The sequence below is a fragment of the Stegodyphus dumicola genome, chromosome 11 (assembly GCF_044657685.1).
Source record: "Stegodyphus dumicola isolate Sdum_Otavi_A_Nest chromosome 11, ASM4465768v1".
NCBI classification, from domain to species: Eukaryota; Metazoa; Arthropoda; class Arachnida; order Araneae; family Eresidae; genus Stegodyphus; species Stegodyphus dumicola.
The window spans coordinates 50,397,704-50,405,696 of record NC_140778.1 but is presented as its reverse complement, the minus strand read 5'-3'; positions in this window follow the sequence as shown (position 1 = coordinate 50,405,696).

Sequence of the window (7,993 nt, the reverse complement as noted above, 5' to 3'; positions counted from 1 at the left end):
TGTGGTCTGATATTATGGAAAGTGAAGATAAAATGGATACCAATACGCCTGTTAAACCTACGGAAAATGTGCTCGCGGAAAATGAATCCCTGGAAATTCTTTGAAATGTGGATCGACTAAATCCTACGGATATAAATGTGAAAAAGTGTGTCTCGATAAATGTGCAACTTGCGAAAAAGCTAGATCAGGCTCATGCGGATGCTGTGATTAAATTCTACGGTGTGTGCCTTGAGAAACTTAAATCAGCCATTCAACGTGATTGTGCATTATTGGATACACCAGTGTTTCTTTCAGAAAAAATTATTCAGAAAATTCGAAAAAAATGTGAAAATGTATCAGGAATACTCTGTCGACCTACAAGGTAAGTGCGCATGGCTTTATTATAATTTGTATGACTCAGCTAAATTTGTTCTAGATGAAAATTGTGATGTTAATTCTAATGTCAATTCTAATGCTAGCAAAATTCTCAAAAATAAGAGGAAAATCTCCGCCAAATATTCTGAAAAAAAAAATAACGATGGTTTTCAAAAACCCTCCAAAACGGCCAAAGGTGTTAGGCCTTATTACTACTGCAAAATAAATTTGCAAATTTGTCTGTAAAAAATCCTAATGTTGATGATAACAGTGAAATTTATAACGACCTGGGAAATGAACACATTAATGCATGTATTGAAAATGTACTTAATAATGATACTGTCATTGATCCTAATACTGAAAATGTAAATGTATTATGTAATACTGATAATATGGATATTATTAATGCTGGTGTTGTAAATCCCCAATCAGGAAACTCACATCCGCAGATCGACATGCAAACCCCCCCTATTATGGTCAGGCCCAAAGTGGGCACAAAATACTATGATTTCCTCAAGAAGGTATCGAGTGAATTACCAGAATGCAAGTTCTTTGGTCGCGTTACTGGGGAATTTTTGAAAGTTGAACCATCCACTCCAAATGACCATAGAACGCTCAGTGAATTCTTTTTAAAGAACAAGATTGAGCATTATGTCATAAATCCAAAAAATAAAAAACCAGTAGAATTAAAATAGAATTAAAAATAATTAAATAAAATAGAATTAAAAATAAAGTCCTCATTAGAGGACTTCCCATTGATGCTGAAACAAGCACCATCATAGAGGCCTTGCGGGAGTTAAATTTTAATATCAACAAAGTAGTACAGCTTACCAGATTTAGAACTAAGGCATTGATGCCCCTTTTTCAAGTTCAAATATTTCCTGACAAAATTATAGAGGAAATATATAAAATTAAACACCTCATGTATTTTAACGTTACTGTGGAGAAGTATATCTCAAAGAATCAGGTTCCACAACGTCACAATTGCCAGAAATGGCACCACTCTTCTGAGAATTGTCATGTCGCACCTAGGTGCGTTAAATGTGGCGGCTTCCATAAAACTGGCAATTGTGAGAAACCTGGACAAATTGAAAATCCTGTTTGTGTAAACTGCCTTGGGCCACACGTCGCTTCATATAGGGGGTGCCCTAGGTTCCCCACCTACAAGAAAGTAAATAAACATGCCAACATCAAGCCAGGAGTCAGTTACGTCCAGGCAATCAAAAATGTAACTAACCCCAGCAATGCCTCTGCTACAAGTGTCTCTGCGGATGCGGGTCATGTAACAGTGTAAAGCTCACAGAAAACTTATATGTCTATGCATACTAATAAGAATAGTAGCTCTCATGAAAATACTAATACTCAAAAATTTACCTCTGAAAATGTAAACCCTGTTAAAAAATGGTACTAATGATGTCTTTGAACTTATGAATGTTATGAAGGAAATCGAAACTATGTTTGGCTGCAATATCAGCAAAATTATCAATATCTACAAACGTAAAATGCCTGAACTCAGAAAATGTGACAACATTTTAGATAAAATTCAAGTTTTACATTTAATTCTGGAAGAAATCCACGGGTTAGCAAATAATGTGAATAATGGTTAATGGACTTGTAATTGTCCCATGGAACGCAAATGGATTACTCCACAAACTTGATGAATTACGTATTTTTGTAAATGAGCATTGTCCTGACATTTTACTCCTAATGGAACACAAGCTTAGTCCACATACTACTTTCCAGATTGCCAACTATTGCTTATACAGACTTAACCGAGAGAGGACAAGCAGACATCCAGGAGGAGGACTTATTATCGTCGTCAAGCGCTCCATCACCCATCACCACACAACACTGTCACAGCTTTTAGGCCTCGAGGACATAGCTATCACAGTCACCACACTCACTTCACACCCACTCACAGTTATCTCCGCCTATGTACCAGGCAACAAAAGATCCCAAGCGGATATTGCGCAGGATTTTGAAGCGCTATTCCAACTCAACAGAAAAACAATTATAGGCGGAGACTTCATTGCACACCACCGCGCATGGAACTGCAATCGCTCAAACTACCTAGGCACACTGTAATTCACCGTTTAGCCACTGGGGCAGGTATTACCATTGCAGCTCCAGATACCCCAATACGCTACAACGGCAGATCAGCCAATGTACTGGACTTTTTTCTCCTTAAAGGCTGCCACTTCAGATCCATCCAAACCCTCAACGAGTTATCCTCTGACCATAACCCGGTCATGATACAGGTGGGGACCTCTGTCTGTAGCACACTACACAAAAAGGCCTTCATCACTAACTGGGCAGGATATGCCAAAGCCTTAAATAACACCACACTACACATTCCAACAGCCCTCATGGGTGATGAGTTAGACGCATTGGTCAACAATTTCACCTCTGACCTAACAACTGCCCTGGATGCCAACAGCTCTCCAGTCTCTCATAGGCAAAAGGCTACTGACCTGGAACTAAGGAAACTCATCCAGGAAAGAAATGCTGCCCGAAAGGTACGGCAAACCTACCGGTTCCCTGCTGACAAGACCACCCTCAACAGACCACCAGGTCAGGACTCGTACTCACCAACACACACAACGCGACTGGACCAACTACCTCACTTCCCTTTCAGAAGATAAAAGCTCTGTCTGGAAGGCAACTGCTAAGTTTAAGAGATGCCACACCAATATTCCGCCCTTAAACGGCCAACAGAATATTGCCCTCACCGAAATTGAGAAAGCTGAGTCACTAGCTGATCACTCAATTCTGCACAAACAACATTTCTCACCCTCAAACAGAACACTTGGTTAACACCACACTAACAGAATTCCTCTCAAAACCACACACGAACAACATTACTCCTGTCAAACCTTCAGAGGTCTACGGCTACATCGAAAAACTTCTCATAAAAAAACCCAGGAATAGATAAGATCTCAAATAAAATGATAAAGTGTATGGGAGTCCTCATGTTTTGAAACTTCTATCCATCATAAATGATATGCTACGACTTTGACACTATCCAACGCCCTGGAAAACGGCCATCATCATTCCTATACCCAAGCCTAGCAAGCCACCAGCAGAGCCAACCTCCTACCCGCCTATTAGCCTCCTGTCCTCGCTCAGCAAGGTAGCTGAGCACATCATCATGCAAAGACTCCTTGGCTACACGGACCTGCATAATATCATCATCCCTCAACAGCACGGGTTTAGGAAAAAACACTCATCGGTCCACCAGCTGTACCGAGTGACTGAATACATCTCCCAAGGACTGCAGGAACGACAGACTACAGGTGCCATCTTCCTCGATGTAGCTAAAGCCTTTGATCGTGTTTGGCTGGAGGGCCTCATGTATAAAATTATCTCTCTGGGTTTCCCAGAATACATCACAGCCATCACCTACTCCTATCTTAAGGATAGACACTTTATCGTTCGTGTAAACAACACATACTCAACCCCACGGGCTGTCAGGGCCGGTGTCCTGCAAGGAAGCCTCCTTGGGCCCATTTACTATAATATCTACATGAACTATATCCCACAATCACCACACACCACCCTGGCAATGTACGCCGACGACACGGCAATTCTCTCAAAAAATGCATCTCCTGGTCCAGTTATACAAGCACTCCAATCTCACATCCACACACTCGAGTCCTGGCTCACTGCCTGGAAATTCAAGATCAACGTGGACAAGTCGGAGGCTATCTGGTTCACGAAAAGAGTCAACATCGACTCTGAAGACTGCATCACCATGTATGATATCCCTGTCCAGTGGACTAGGCAAGCCCGATACCTAGGCATTACTTTAGATAGGCGACTCACATGGACCCCACACATTACACTGCTTATTGCCAAGTTCCGTGCTCGTAAACGAACACTTACCCCCTTAATTAGCCAGAACTCCGTTCTCTCTATAGATAACAAATTGCTCATTTACAAAACACTTTTGCGTCCCATACTTTCTTACGCCTGCCCTGTTTGGGGATATACCAGCTACACAAATGTTAAGAAGATCCAAGTGTTACAGAATGTAACACTTAGGCAAGCTAATAACAGCCGATGGTTCATTCGGAACACGGCAATACATGAGGAATTTGAAATTCCTACTATCTTTAATTACTTTGCCCTACTGGCTGAGAAATTCTTTAATAACATCCCCAGTATAAACAATAGCTCTATACCTGTCATGCAATATGATTTTACAAATGAAGTTAACAGTAAACGGCCGCTTGGGGTCTTAAGATACTTATTTAATTTATAAATTAATTATGTACTCTCCCTGCTATTCTATGCTTTGATTTGGATTACCGCCTGATGTATATATTGTATATAGTGATTTTTTTTTTGTATACCTTTATTTCTTATTAATGTATATGTTGATATTTAATTATGTAAACATGTGGTCACCACTTGGACTCTGATTCTCAGCGAGAATTAGGCAATTTCTTTTATCCACTTATGCCCTTGCCATGCGTACATATCTCCGCCAAGGCCTACAGTTACTGGAGTATGTTTCTTCCGGACTCTCTCATCCGTTCTCCCCAAAACTTTTTTTGTGTTATGAACTCAACTTGATTCTTCGAATTTTTTCTCCAACTATTCGCGCACACAAAGATTCGAAAATAAAAAAATTTCTACGCCGGGATAGCGTCATAACGCGGGAATCCGTATTGCGATAAACTCGTCGAGTTTGCCTGAGCCGAGGGGCTAGACGCTTGTATTTTTCGCTATGCCTTATCAACATCGGTCGGTCATTGTCGACCAAGCTTATGCTATTTTATTGTCGTTTGGTCATGAAATTGATGATCCTGACTGTAATGTCTGATACCTCCCCCCCTGGTATTCGAGGGGAAAAGTTCGTACAACTCCCTCTGGCGATTGATTGCCGCAGGGGAGAGTCAGTTAGGGTTTGGACGGCGTCGGAGGTGACTGCACGATTATCGCAGGCGTGCACTCACCGTATATCTTAATAGGACTACACGATAATATGCAGGCGTGTACTCTCCAATTGACTTTAATTAATGTTAATCTTATGTAAATATTTTGTAATCTAATTAATACCTCTTATATATATATATAAAAATAAAATAATGTGTGAAAAGAAAGAAGTCCCATTATTGGATTAACACCACGGATGACAGCAAATCAAAGAAACTTTCAAAATCAACCATCACATTGGTGTCAGGAGTGGGGTCACTTTGTCGTCGTGGTGAGCGTCATCAAGAAGATAAGAGGTATTCAATAATTTTATCTGACTTTTGGATTTCTTCTCTTATTGCATGAAAATAAGATATAATGTTTGCTGTAAAAGGAATAAGAAAAGAAGATTTAATATTTGTCGCGGAAGAATTATGTCAGGCTGTCCCTCCTAACTCAACAGTATGCGGCGTTCCGACAGATACTTCAACTTCTATTCATGAGATGGCGCCACGTGTAAAATCCAGTTCTTAATCGGAGCAGCAAAGCGACGTCATTACTCACTCAGACTTCTCGTCAGACAACTGTACTCGACGGTAGCATGAACTGTGTTCCGAGCTCTGCGTTGATCTCTGCAATGTAATTTAAATTGTAATTTAGTACTTAATATATTCTTTTGTTATAGGACATTGTCTACTCTTATTTTCTTTAATTATATCATGCATTAAGCACACGACCACTAGAAGTGGTGACCTTTTGACTGAGCACGCTACTGACAATGGATTTTCAACGACCCTAAGCCACGTGCATCCAAGGCATTTTGAAGAACTGACTAAAAATAACAACGAATATGGACATTAAACGTATGCTACAACGTACCGCTTCAATTATTTCTAGAAGTATTGATATATATTGCTTGTGTTTTTTTCAAAGTCGTGCATATCATCGCAAGGAGGTTCAGCAAATCATCAATGTGATCTGTTCCGTTCCGCTGACTTCGCCAGTCGTGCAATAATTCTTCGATCATTCAACTTTTGTGACAAATGTGATACAATAGTGATTTTCGCTAAATGTGCTACATCAGTAATTTTTCTGCAACGTGCTACGGCAAAATTCTTCCCTCAGTGTTCGAAAGTAGTGAATTTTTTTCCCATGTGCTACAGGAGTGATTTCCTTTTTCCTTCGAAAGTGCCTTAGCAGTGTGAAGTGGTGATTTTGTGTGTGCGCAATACAAAATGAACGCATCATTTTTTTTTCTCAAATAGGGGTTTCTTTTCAAATGCATTTCGGTAAAATATTATTTGTGTGTGTAATTGCTGACCCTGTCTTATTTGTGTATGTATCGTTACGTAAATTTTTTCTGCATGGTTAAAATATTTATTGTTATCATGGTAAAATATCAATAGTGTATCCTCATGCTACAATATTTGTGCTGTTAAGTGTTTATTAATTAAAGTGAAAATTATCTATCAGTATGCCCGACGATATTCCACCAGAGCCACAAATCACACGCGTTGCGGTGAAGCCACCGCCTTTCCGGAAAAATAATCCTTTATTGTGGTTCGCTTAGATCGAAGCAAAACTTTCTATCGCTCGCATTAGTGAGGATTCTACAAAATTCAACCATGTAGTTGCAGCAATTGAGTCTGATATTCTGAATTCAGTGCATGACTTAATTCTCAAACCACCTGATTGTAATAAATACTCCAAACTGAAACAGCGGCTCATTGAAATCTATTCAGAAAGTGAATCTTCAAAAATACGTACTTTACTACAAAGACTTGAACTTGGAGATCAGCGACCTTCATACTTGCTGTCACGAATGCGTGATCTGGCAGGAAGCCATTTTAGTGACGACTTGTTGAAGTCACTATGGCTTTCGCGTCTCCCTAATAACATACAAATAATTCTTGCTGCTTCCAATGAAGATCTAACCCGTTTAGCAGCAATGGCTGACAAAATTAATAAACTTGTTACTCCAGCTTATGTCAGTGCTGCTAATGCTGCACCTTCCAGTTCATCCCTCGAACAACAAGTGGCTGAATTGACCAAAAAAGTATCTGAGCTCTCTACAAGTCTTCATACTTCACGGAGATACAATCGATCAAATCAGGGCCCACGTAATAAATTTCGTGCCCGAAGCAGGAGTCGGTCTCGTCACAATACTCGAACGCAGTACAAAGAACCGACAAGTGGCATATGTTTTTATCATATGAATTTTGGCGCTCAAGCTCGCAAGTGTGCCCCTCCATGCACTTTTGAACAAGCGGGAAACTAAATTGGCGGTCTTCTGCTGGCCAACAGAATGTCCGCCACATCGACAGAATAGTACTGGCTGATCGTTCAACTCAGTTATGTTTTCTAGTAGATACTGGAGCTGACATATCAGTGCTCCCGAGAACTAAAACAAATGCTCACCAACTTAATAAACTTGTACTGTATGCACCCAATGGTACCCAAATTGCAACCTACGGCACCAAACTATTGACACTTGATTTAAACTTGCGCCAGACTTTCAACTGGCCTTTTATTATTGCGGATGTAACTCAAGCAATTATTGGTGTCAACTTCTTGACACATTTCCACCTTCTAGTGGATGTCAAGGATAATTGCTTAATTGATGCTACAACTCAGCTGACATCACAGGGCCAAGTTTCTCACATATCGAACGTACCTACCAACATAAGTGTTGTATCGGGCAGCACACGGTTTCATCGGTTAT